Source organism: Aquila chrysaetos, chromosome 15, assembly GCF_900496995.4.
Source record: "Aquila chrysaetos chrysaetos chromosome 15, bAquChr1.4, whole genome shotgun sequence".
Lineage (NCBI taxonomy): Eukaryota > Metazoa > Chordata > Aves > Accipitriformes > Accipitridae > Aquila > Aquila chrysaetos.
The window spans coordinates 16327723-16340147 of record NC_044018.1 but is presented as its reverse complement, the minus strand read 5'-3'; the positions used below and the strand labels follow the sequence as shown (position 1 = coordinate 16340147).

Below are 12425 nucleotides of genomic sequence, written 5' to 3'. Positions count from 1 at the left end.
GAATTTCTGCCATAAGTTGCTTCTGCTAATTCAATTATACCTTACTTTTAACTGGCAGTGGATTTAAATACTTCATGTGCTGTTAACATAGAGATTAACATGTGCTGTCTGGTTACCCTCTACTCCATCAGGTTGGAGCAAAGGTTTTGTATGATTATAAGAATTTAAGTAGCCATTTTTTTTTTTTTCTGAAAGTCTTTTGGGATGCCAGAATCTAGCCAAGGACTGGGAAATGCCAGTCTATGTTATTTTGAACATATAAATATGGCCAAATAATCTTGCAGTATTCTGTAAGGTTTGTTGAATGGGGAAGGCACAACAATTTTGTACCAGCAACACAGAAGAGAAATCGGAAGAGCTTCTGTGTTGTTTCCTATTTTGCCATTGACGTGGTTCAATCCTTACCTTGCCTTTTCATTGGGTTTCAATGGGCTGGCAGCTTGGAGAGATAACATCCATCCCTGTATAAAATGAGGATACTAGGTTTTCTTTCTAAAAAGATGTTGAAGCTAAAATGACTTGTTTAAATGCTTGTATTGCTGCCAGGTTGCAACATTTGTGAGTGCCTGCTGGGGATCTCAAGAGTAGTAAAAAATTTCATGGAGTCTTGGATCATCCTTTCTGTGAGCAGAAGACTGATGTAGTTAACATCTGTACTGACAAGGGAAGATACCAGGATAAAATAAGAAAAGAACCACTTAAAGGGTGCTCACTTAAGGGTTTTTCTCTTTTTCTTTAGTTTTTCTTCCAGGTTCTCTGGGCCTTAGGGAAGGATTTTTTTAAAACAACCCCCCAGATGTTGGGAGGACACATGCAGCAGGGTTGGTCCAGTAAAAGCCGGTCAGCCAGCACCACCAGTGATCAGGGGTGGGGGCACCTGCAGGGGGTGGCTGGTGAGCCCGTGGTAGGGTGGGATGCCCTGACCTCACCTCCGTGACACTTGTCTCACTCTCATGATTTGTAGAAGGAGCTGGATTTCAGCTGGCTGCTTGACTTTGGTTCTTTTCAATTTCTTCTGGGTGATTATTTCTAAAAACCTGTGGAGAATTTGTGAGGTTTCCATAACAATGAAAAAAAAAATACAGTGCTAAATTTTTTGAAATGGAGGAGATGGAATTGCAGTACAGTCAGTCTGACTTTTATTACAGTATTTGCCTGGAAGTTAATAAATTATTTCCCACCTAGGCATCTTCTGGGTGCTTATAAGTAACAGTCAGCACGGATTAGTCCAGAACAAATCATGTCAGACATCCTAATTTCCTTCTACAGCAGGGTAACACATCTTGTGGATAGAAGGAGGATAGATGATACGATGTACTTCAATCCTAGTTAGGTTTTTGGCACTGTTTTGATATTCTCGGAAGCTAGGGAAAAGGAATTTTGGTGAAACTTTTGCCTTATGGATGGTGCAATGTAGGTGTGCTAACTATGCTCCAGGCTTAGCTCCAGTATGTCGTCAAGCTCAGAAGTATTGGGTGGGTATTTCCAGAGGTGGACCCTGTCGCTTGGGTCATTGTAATTGAGGCATTTGATAAAGTACTGGTTCAGACTCAACAGGTGGCACCAAACTAGGGGAGGTTACAAGCACTTGGGAGGAGGGATTAGATTTTCAAATAGCTTTGGATAAAACCAGAAAAGTAGCTTGGAGGGTGATCATTCACACCCCAAGGTGTTAATGTGGGCTTGCAGTTATCTCTGGTGAATGAGTTGGCTGTACAGACTACCCGGGGGGTGGTTGGAGGGGCTCTGCTGGAAAACGTCTTGGGATTGTGGTGGGTCACACACTGCTTTGCCAGCATCATCCTGCCCCAACAGCAGCAGACACAGTCTTCCATAAACAGGAGGATGGACTTGCTGAACTTGCTGTGCCCTCTGTTGCATTCCCGGTGCTTTGGCATCTCTGGAGTACTGGAGCCAGCATGATCTGGAGCCCACTGCATCTGGAGGAAGACATGGAGAAAATGAGAGACACCAGCAGGAATCTGAAGAACAGGACCCAAGAGGAGAGATGGGAAGGAGTGGGGTGTTTGGTCTGGAGAGAAGGCGAAAGATCGGCACAATGGGTTTGCAGTGTCTGGAAGACTGCTGTGAGGGGAGAAACATGAAGCCTCTGCCCCACGTCTGCGGGTTTGGGGCAAGTGGTAATGAGTTTGAATGGTATCACAAAAGGAAGAAACTCCTACTTGTAGGGATGTTGAAGTGTTGAAGGGGAGTGTTGGGAGGCTTCGGTAATGTCTGGGATCTCTGCGGCTGGGGTTTTGTGTTGGGCAGACCAAACATGTGTGTGTTAGGGGTGGGCTGGAGGCACCTGGGAGTAGGGTCCCAAACCTGGTGGGATTTTGTTTGCAGAAGTTATGGGGTTACTGGGTCAGACAAGGGTCTGGCAGGAAAGAATTCTGTGTGGTGAGGCTGGAGGAGATGAATGCTTCCCAGCTGTGCCTGGCCTGGGCGGTGGGGGAAATCATGGTCTGCTCTGCGGGAGGGTGGGAATCAGAGCAAGTCACATGTTTTTGATTTTCTAATCCACAGATTTTGAGAGATTAGGAATCACAGGAGCAGGTGAGCTTGCTCATGGTGCTTTTATCTGTGACTCCTTAAGTGTTGATGAACCCTCAGGATTCACAGCTGGCAGATGCTGAAGGGATGCAAATTATTATACTCTGATTTCTTGAGAAGCATGCTTATTGGAAAGAGAGGTGATTTCTAACCTTTCAGAGCAATGCTTAATGGCTTCAGAAAACTTGAAACTGGCTCTCATATTTTACTTCTTTTTCTCCTGTTTTTAGATCTTGGCATAGTAATATTTTGAGGTATAAGCCAAGCAAGACTTCTGGATCTGAACTTGATACTTGCTTATTTTGAAAGATGAGTTTTACAAAAAACATTTAAAGTAGGAAGGGTAATTTCAGCAGATTTTCGAATGCCAGAAGAATTTGCTGTCTGAATTAGAGAGAAATCTGTGCGTTTTTCAACATGGGAGCTGTTTTCTATTTCAGGAGAAATAATAAAATGCAAATGCAGGCAACAAAGTTGTTTCTCAGTGTAGGGTGAGAACTGGAGCAAGTTTTTTGCATGTTTCAACTGATTCTGATTTCTTTTTCAGTTGGGAAAATTGGTTTTTACAGGGGAGGCCAAAAAGTGGGAAGGTTGTCACTTACAAGAAAGCTGTAATGTAAAGCATGTTTCATTTGTGTCTTCTCCTCCAGGCAATCGAGCCCCGTGGACTTTCTCTGAAGAAGTTCCAAGACAGGTGGTGAGTACTTTCCAGAGCCTGCTCCTTTCAAGGCACTCTTTAAATTAGTAATAGAAAAATTAAATTAGTAATAGAAACTACAAGTGTTGGTTTTTGTTCTGCGTTGGGTGCAGAGGTTTGCATTTGCTGAGATTGTGGCACGCTTTAATTTTAAAGCTGGCAGACTAGTCTTTGAGTAGGGGTTTGGCATCGAAATGTTAAGCTTTACCTTTGCACCATAATGAATTTCCTGAGACTCGATTACGGAAATAAATGTTATATTTTTTAAAATATTTGACTTCAGGGAAAATCTGTACAAATTATGCTGTATTTTTCACTAAAAGCCTACATAGTCCAGTGGGACAAAGTGTTTTCTGTGTCAGAGAGCAATCTTAGGGGTTTTTTTTCCCCTTCTGTTCTATCTTGACTGTATTAATCTAAAGGAATGCAACTTCCAGAGGGTTAAATGAGCTGCATAACTCACACTAATCTGTGCTGCGTGTGACTAATTTTGTCCTGCCTGCACCCAAGACTTCCATGTATTTCATTTGCATGCACTTCATTGTGTCCTTATTTGTAAGTAAGCAAAATATTAAATTGGTAAAGGGCTGCAGGAGGATGAGATTGCTAAGAAATGCTGATGATGTGGCTTTGCAGCCAGAGCCACCTCTTACACTGATGTAAATCAGTGCAATTTCTTTTCCTCTGGTGGAGGTGATCTCTTCCCACAAATGCCAGCCAGGACTCTGCTCTGTAGCACCCTTTGCTGTTTGTTTTCGTTGTTTCTAGAGAAATACGTACCCTGTTTCCTCTTTCAATTCTAGATTTCTTTCCAATGAAATTAACCAAATTATATCATTACCCATTAATTGCTCAGGAAGTTTGTTCTTTAGTTGCATTTCCCTAGTGCACAGGATACAAGCTATTAGAGCTCTTGTGTGTTCAGACTGACTAATGAACTACAGCTGAATGTCCCAAACCTCTAATGGACTTCTCTATCTTTCAAATCAATCTATTTTCCATAGATGAGCTGCCTTTTGATACAGATGGTCCCAGGTTGATCTGAAGTGTCTGTACAGCTAGAATGTAGCCATCTGTACTTGTTTCTTGTTGGGGCAGGGGAGGATGCTGGGGTTTGGTGTGTTGTACTGTGCTTGTGTCCACCTTAAATATGTGTTCATTTTGGCCAGAATATGCTTCTTTAACATTTAAAAGGGTCTTATTTAATGCCCCTTAAATGTATTTGTCACCAATTATATCTTTCATTGATGAAAACATCCCCTACTTAATAAACGGTGTTATCCATGTTTTCTGTATAAGGGGAGCTAATTTAACCCCAGACAGTTCTTCTGACTAAGGCTTATATCTGTAACCCATGAGTCTTATAAGGCCAAAATAAGAATCCTGTGTGCCTTTTGCCAAAATGCTCTTGTGAGTAATAGCTTATGAACCCTTCTTCTTCCCCAGCCCTGCAGCTACGATTGGATCTGTATTATAAACCTGCAAGCTGTTTGTACTGATAATTGCTATATTGGGACCTGAATCATCAGTTGATCTTTTTGAGATGTTGAAAGATGAATCAAGCTCTCTTTTCCTGAGGGCAGAGGGGAGTATGGGGTTGGTGACTGTAATACCATGTGTGTAAAGGCCAGGCAATTTTAAGCTGTCAGTTTAAATTGTACTTACGATTGGATTTTTTTTAATGTTTTTTCAGGTAACGCCTGAATAGGTTATAAATAAAAACCCCCTTCTTAATACTCCAGACTGTGCTTGCCATAGTTAATGTTTCTTTCTCCTGGGTAGTCGCTTTGGGTAGCGCTTTCAAAAGCATGAGGGTCCTGTGGTCTTTCAGGGAAACTTGGGCTCCTGATGCAGTTTTGCAAACAGAATGCAGAGGTGTTGGGTGTTTATAGATCGCATTTTTGCTGCTTTAATGGTCTCTATCCCTCTTTGCCTGTTCAAATTCAGGTGTGTCCTTTGTTACAATTTGGGAATTTAGATGATCTGTACCAGTACGAAGGTTACACTCTGGAGATGTACACTTTGTGTGGAGCCTTACGGTGGTCTGGCTGTGTCAGTTCATATTTAACGTATAGTAAGAGACAGACTTGAAGGCAGACCAGTGCTGAGCCAGCTGGGCATTTTCCAAAATGTAATGTGTGGCCAGTGGCATATGGGAGGCTTCAGAGCAAAGTATAGCATTGTGAAAACAAAATATTTATGAAAGTGCCTGAAAGTAGCTTGAATTTTACCCCAGCGGAGCACGCCTGGAAGTGAGCGTGCTGGCCGGGGAAGGGGGGAACAGGCACTTGGGTGCTCTCCTGACAGGGTACCGGGGGCTCCGATGGAGCAAGCTGCTTACCTGTGTTTCTGCCTGTAAGCACATAAGCAGCTCTGGGGAGCCAGACAGACGATGGGAGACGCACCCACCTCGGGCCGCCCCGGGCAGGACGGCCGAGTCGGCAGCCGGGCTGGGGTCTCTCGTGCCTCGGCATGTTTCGGGGTGCTGCTGCGGTGGTTGTGCTGGGAGGTTGGAGATGTGATGTGGGCGTGAGGGCCGTCTCGGTCCCAGGTGCGATGCAGCGGGGCCGCAGCGGTGGCATCGCTGCAGCCTCTCTGCTGTTTTGGAGGAGCACGTGAGTGGCTGCGACCCGTGGCAGGGAAGGCAGAGGACGGGACGTGAAATGGCGTGAACAACAGCAGAAACTGCCTGTCTCTTGCACGGACGTGGGGTTCTGCGGCTGAAACAGGCCTCCTCGCTTCTCTGGTCCAGACCTGGTGTGCATCAATGCGTCATCCAGGACTTGAATTTTGAAGTGAAACTTTTTGCGGCCAAAGACTGACAGGTCTGTCCTACCAAACTGGCTTTGAGAAACATTTTATTTTTAAACTGAAAGCTGAGCTGAAATCTATGCAGCCTTTGTTTTCGAGGGAAGGTGGCTCCCCTTGAACGGGAGTTTGCATGGAGTACTGGAGGGTTGGGCTCCTAGAGGTACCTCAGGACCACCTGTGGCTCAACACGGAAATCAGGGAATGCTCTTGCTGTTGGTGCTGGGATGTTTTTGGAAATACTCCCGTGCACAGAGCGAGGCTGTAGACACCTCCCCATGGTCTGGCTCTGGGACCTTTTCCATCACTAGGACATCCCCCCTCACCGGGATGTCCTCATCCCTGGGTCCCCGTGCCTCCTGGCATGGCTCCTCCTCTACTGCCCCTGCCAGCATCTCCCTGGCTTCCCCACAGCCCACCCGTGTCCCCGTATCCAGGATCCCATGGGGTCGCCCTCCCTGTGAGCATCCAGTCTCTGTGGGGAGGGAAAACCAGCAGCAGAGCCGTGCTGAGCACCGGGGTGGAGGAGGAGGAGGAGGAGGGAGCAGGCAAGACAAGGGGGAATTGGAGGCTGTTTTCCTCCTTCCCTGGGCATCTTCTGCGCTACAGCCTTGGAAAACTCCCTGGTTTGAGGATTCACATCCTGTTGGGGAACGGGAGACCTTTCAGTGCTGTTACCTTTTCCTGTTACCTTTCCCCACAGTCTGCTAAAACCCTCTGGAGGAAGCTGTGAGGGCTGTATGTCTGCCATACATACAACTATACCGCAGTGGGGGGAAAAAAAAGTGCAATTAATTGGAAAGTGTGTCTTAAAAAAGAACAAATGGGGAGCACAATAGGAAATGAAGTACCTTGTGTGAGTGGCTTATGTAATGAAGTAATTAAGAAGAATTTATTATGGTTTAATGTGTCACTAATCAAAGCTTGCATTTTTCCTTCTTACCACCTTTAAAAGTTGCTATTTGAGTCTGTCTTCTATATTTTCATTATAAATAGGTTTTATTAGTATTTTCACTGTTGAGGCTTTTCTGTGTTGTGTTGCATGTTTGCTTTCCATATACGCTGTTTGCTCGTTCAAGGATATTAAGAAGAAAAACAGAATGAATGTGCAACACTGCTGTTCATCCGTGTTTGTTTTTATGAATGAATCTTCTGCCTGGGTGCATACAGGCTTTGGGATTACTTACTTTTCCAAAACTTGTAAAATTCAAACTTTTTCATTAATTTTTTACTGTAATAGGGAAAATTTAAAAGCAGGCTTTGCTCTTAAAAATGTAAGTTCCTAGCCAAGATTTCCAAGCTGGAAGACAGTGGGGTACCAGGTTTGGTTTATTCTATAATAGCGCTGTTTCCCCTGTCGTGTACTGTGCCTCCTACAAACACCACGTGCCTTCTACATTTTGCATAGATGTTGCTATATAGCATGAAAAAGGAGTGTCTCCTAATGCAAGTATCTCATGTTGATTCACTGCTATACAACTGTTCATCCTCTAATAGTGTGGGATTACAAAGCATTATCATGCTCAGTTTGACTCAGGTAGTGCTATTTTTATTTAAGCTGTATTAAGGTATCATTGTGAATCTTTGGTCTTGCAGCATGGGGGTAATACGATTTACTATTTCTATAAAAAATCAACATGGCTGTACAAATCCCGTCTATAGCAAGAGCTGCAAAGATTAGTCATGAGCTCAACACTTTTTTTTTTTCCCTTTCTTCTACAGTGAGTCGTTAATTTTTTCATTTTCATGTGACCTCCATCATGTTGGCCAGGCTTGGAATAAAATAAGAGGGTGCCTTGGCTTATGGTCAGGGACTTGGTACTTGCTGGGAGAAGCTTTGGTGTAAGCAGGGGGCTTTGGTGTAAGAGGGCAGTGGATTTGGGGATGCTCTGTGGAGTTACCTGGGCAGCCACTGAGGGAGTGCAGTGGGTTTCATCCATCTGAGCCCTTGCGGGGTCGTCTAATTGAAGCAAATGCTACCTCCCATGGGCATCATACCAGCACTCCTGTCCCTCCACCTCACTGACTTTTATATCAGGTCCTGCCCCTCTTAATTATAAAGAATGTGGTAATTTGGTGCGGATGCTTTTCTTGCTCCTCTCCTCCTTATCACCCTGCAGCAGCTTGGTGCCCTGATAAAGCAAAAATAAATGTACACCCTAGGGTTGAGGTTGGCTGAGGGGTGCAGTCAGAGATATCTATAGACAGCATGTCTGTCCGGCTGGGTGCCTGCGGGTCGGACAGAGTGCCAGCTGTTGTGTGTCCAGAGGGGGAGGAAAAAAAAGCATGGCCTTTCTTGGAAAGGGAATGCAATGAGAAGTGAGGTGTGATTTTCCTCAATTGGGACAAACGCGAAGTTGATCAAAATTAGTTTCCTTTGCAATGGGTCTCAGAGGAGTTACCACTAAAAGTCAGCATGGTTTGGTTTTAGCTATGGGTGCAAAAATGGCTTCACACCGTTGCTTTGATGCTTTAGGAATCGCCTGGAAGAGTTACAGTGGGCCAGGGATCGTTTCCCATAAGCAGCTTGGATGCAGCCCCCTTTCTGGGGAGCGCAGTAGGAAGGACATCGCCTACCCTTAAACTTCTCACCCCCAGGATTTGCTGGGATGGGGGCTGCTCCAGAGCAGGGGATGCAGCACTGTCTCTTTGGGGGAGTTTCTGGGCATCCTTCTGGCCTTCATCCACATTTGGAAGGAGAGGCGATGGTTGACGGGAGAAGAGGAGTGGTGATGAAGCGGCTCAACGTGGGCGGTGTCCTGGGCTCCGCATCCTGGGGCGGCCTGGCTGGTGAGCAGCTTAATTGCTCTAACTGGCTTGTGGCACCCAAAGGCACTGGGATCCTGTCGGGAACGCTGCCACGAGCAGCCGCGGCTGTCTCAAGTCTGGTCTCCACTTGTGCAAGTATGAACATGCATGGAGACACATGGGGCCTCAGCCTACTAAAAAATGTGAATGAGCATCTCCATCCCCTTCAAGCCTTCATTTGAAATGAAATAGACATTTAACGATGGGAATCTTCACAGCTTTCTCCTTAATTACCAGGAATACAGAATAACTTCCAATAACTACTTGACTTCTACCTGACAGAAAAAAAGCCAGTGGTAGTGGCTGGATGCTCCACAGTTTGGCGTGAGCAGCCCAGGATGTCCATTGAGGGGATGAGAAGATGCTGTCGGTCTGCCAGTGCAGCACCACAGCTGACTTCTTGCAAAGGCTTTCAATCCTCCTCCCTGCTGATCACGAGCTGTTGAGTTAGGTATGGAAATCAGCTGAAGTCTGATCTCCATTAATGCCATTTAGGGTAGAGGAACATAAATTGTCAGTTTTGCCATAATAAAATATATGAAGATTTTTGACATGGGATGCACGCTGGGTTTGAGAGTAGCCAGGCTTGAAGGCAGGGAAAAATTTCTGAATATTAATTAAAAGGGTTTTTGAAGTGAAGGCCGAAAAACCCATCCTATTTTGAGGGTTTTGACCTACCTAATGTGTTTGTTTTTTTAAAAAAAAACCACCTCTCATTTATTGTACCCCTTTTTATGCTTAATGTTTTTTTTAGCTGTATTTAAGTGTTTTGGTAGCAAAGTTAACCATTTAACTAGTTAACCACTTGCAGAGTTACAGGTCTGAGCATTTTGCTGCAGCTTTGTTGATGCATTCCTGCTGTGGCCAGGGGCTTGGGGTCCATTGCTTTGTTAACAGGTTTGTTTGGTGGGCTTGGTGTGGGGCTTTTTTTGGGGGGGGTGGGGTGTCGTGTTTGTTTCCCCCACCACCCGACACCACCAAGTGTTGCATCTATATCTGCCGTGGTGTCCAGACATCGCCCTCCTCCTGCACGGCGTTCTGGTGAAGTGCCAGTGGAGCATCAGTGCGGTGGGTGGGGTGCAAGCTGGTTTTTGTGTGAGCAAAGGGTCTGAGCTAAGCCAGACAGTTTTGTTTCCTTCTCCCTAAGCATTTGGTATTTATAAATACTGCCTTGAGTTACCAGAAAATCTTGTCTCTTAGCAATCAAAATCCCAATTGCTCCCTTCCAGAGAGCTGCCCTGCATCACCAGGGGAAGCAGATGTGGCCATCAGACCCTTGTCTAGATTTTGTTGTTGTCTGGGATGAAGCATCAGGATCTGCAGTTGGACTAGATGATCATTGTAGGTCCCTTCCAACTGAACTATTCTATTCTATTCAAGTGCAGACAGGATTGGAGAGCTGGAAGAGGACTGGGCTGTAGATCCCAGCTGGTATCTTTGTTTGCGCTTTGGTGCAGGAGGGCTGGGAGAGATTTTCTTTGCTAGGTGTTTGCTGTCTGTCTGTCTTACACCCTAAAGCCTGAGAACTAATTGTCTCAATTTTGATTTCATCAGCAAATGGAGTGTGGTCACAAAATGTAGTGAATGTGCTACAGTAAAAATGAAGTGGATTCAACTACAGAATTTGTAATTACACAACACAAACAAGAAATTATTTGGTCTTCATTGAATTTCAAGGGGAATATGATTTGATATTTTCTTCAATGAAATGCCAGGAAAAAAATCATTTAGGAAAAATGCTAATCTTTGTAATTTGGGCAAAAATTTCATTTTAGGGATTTACCATCACAAAATTATTTCATGGCACGTCGATGTTAAGGCATGTATTCTTAAGGGTGTATATCATGTTTCATTGTTATGTGGCGTTACTACCTATATGTCAGAATAGTTAATTATCTAGTTCTGATCATTTATATTGGAATCACTAAGGCAGTTTGTTTTTAAGTCTTTTTCTAGGTTAAAATACCTTCTCTCTGAATTACGATGAAAAGTTTTAATGCTGTAACAAGGAGCACAATAGACAATGTTAATATAAGAGTATAAAAATCGAAACTTCAGGATTCAAAACCTTGAACAGATTTGTTTCACAATATATACTGGCAGTTCCTTCCCTCAGTTTGCATATGCTTTCTAAGTGGTTTGAATCTGAAGAAAAGAGCTTTTTCCTTTTGTTTTGGTTGGGTTTGGGGTTTTGTTTTGGTTGGGTTTTTTGTTTTAAGTTTGACCAAATATATTTGACAGACTCTGCTCCTCACTTAAAGAGTCGGGTAAGAGGATTGAGTGGTCCCTGTTCACCACTATAAAGATAGTGGGAGATGAATTTACCTGCAAAATCGCAACTGAATGCAGGATTGATAGAAGATAGCAGGTGCAAAAGACATTTCAAAGCAGGAAGGTACTAAATGTTGAATTTTGTAGAGTACCTGGGAAATGACTTCAGGTTGTCCGCTTGAATCAGTGTGCTTTTAAAGTTTGTAGGCTGTGTCTCTAAGGAAAGGAGTTTGGTTTCGCAGGCTATCTGGTTCTTCGGTCGTTTCCAGACACCTACCAGCTCTGTGGTTGCGTTCCCCTCCAGCCACATGCTTTCTTTGAACCCTGGATAAACTGTGACTTAGTAGAAGAGTGTGCCTTACCGTGCTCTCCATCCCTCCTGAATCTTTCCCATGATGGCAAGGGAGTTGTTCTATTTCTAGCTAAACAGATGTAAAAGCTTGATTTTATTTCTTACTGCATCTCAAGCATCCTTCTCCTTTCAGCCTTCCATGCTCTGCGAGGTGCCCTGGTCAGGGGTGGTGATGGTTCTGCCTGGAGTCCCAGGCATCCCAGGGGAGCAGAGCAGCATCCACCTCCGTGACAACACCCATGGAGAATCCAGAGTTTATTATGCCTAAATGCAAGTCAAAACCTGCAAGAAGTGGTTTAATAATGGGAATGTCAGCAGACCCCTGAGTACAATAATGCTGCTGGATGCTTTCATAAATCTAAGGTTTAGGGATGACAGTTATGATGCATGGCATTGGGAGAATGTGAAACTGCAGTCATTAAAAAAAATGGGCTTTTAAACTAATGGCAGCTGCCTAAACAGTTTTGCAGTGAAAGAGATCCCCTTAAGCTACCATTCTTCAAATAATACAGGTCCTATTGACTTTAAAAAAAAAAAAAAAAAAAAAAAAAGATATTTTGTTTTGGTGCTGTAGCACTGCTTTTACATTCATCCCAAAGGTCAGGCTGCTAAGTGTTTGCTAGGTTTTAAGCTGGAGGTGTTAGAAAATAATGAATGGCAATGTTTCCAGATAATTCATTCACTGTTATTCCCCTGAATTAAGCCACCTGCAATACCAAGGATTCACACCTGTTCCTAGATGGGTTTCCAAGCAAGTATGGGCGCACTTTTCTCCATCTAAATTTGGCTGTGTTTAACCCAGTAGGTTATTCTCCACAATGTCTCTGTTACACGGAATTTTATCCAAATATCTCCATCAAAACCTGTTCCAACTCCTGCTGGTTTAAAATTACACACAATAAAGCAGCGTGTTGCCTTGTCTCCTTTGAAGCC

General features: G+C 44.1%; 1 protein-coding gene across 2 annotated transcripts in view; it reads left to right on the top strand.

Moving 5' to 3' along the window:
- The window catches only part of HPCAL1 (hippocalcin like 1), a 66569-nt gene that overhangs the window by 13470 nt on the left and 40674 nt on the right, over window positions 1-12425 (top strand). For both annotated transcript variants that reach the window (XM_030037589.1, XM_030037590.2), the window contains exon 2: window positions 3207-3253. The gene's annotated coding sequence lies outside the window, so the exon portion shown is untranslated. The remainder of the gene's footprint in view (window positions 1-3206; window positions 3254-12425) is intronic.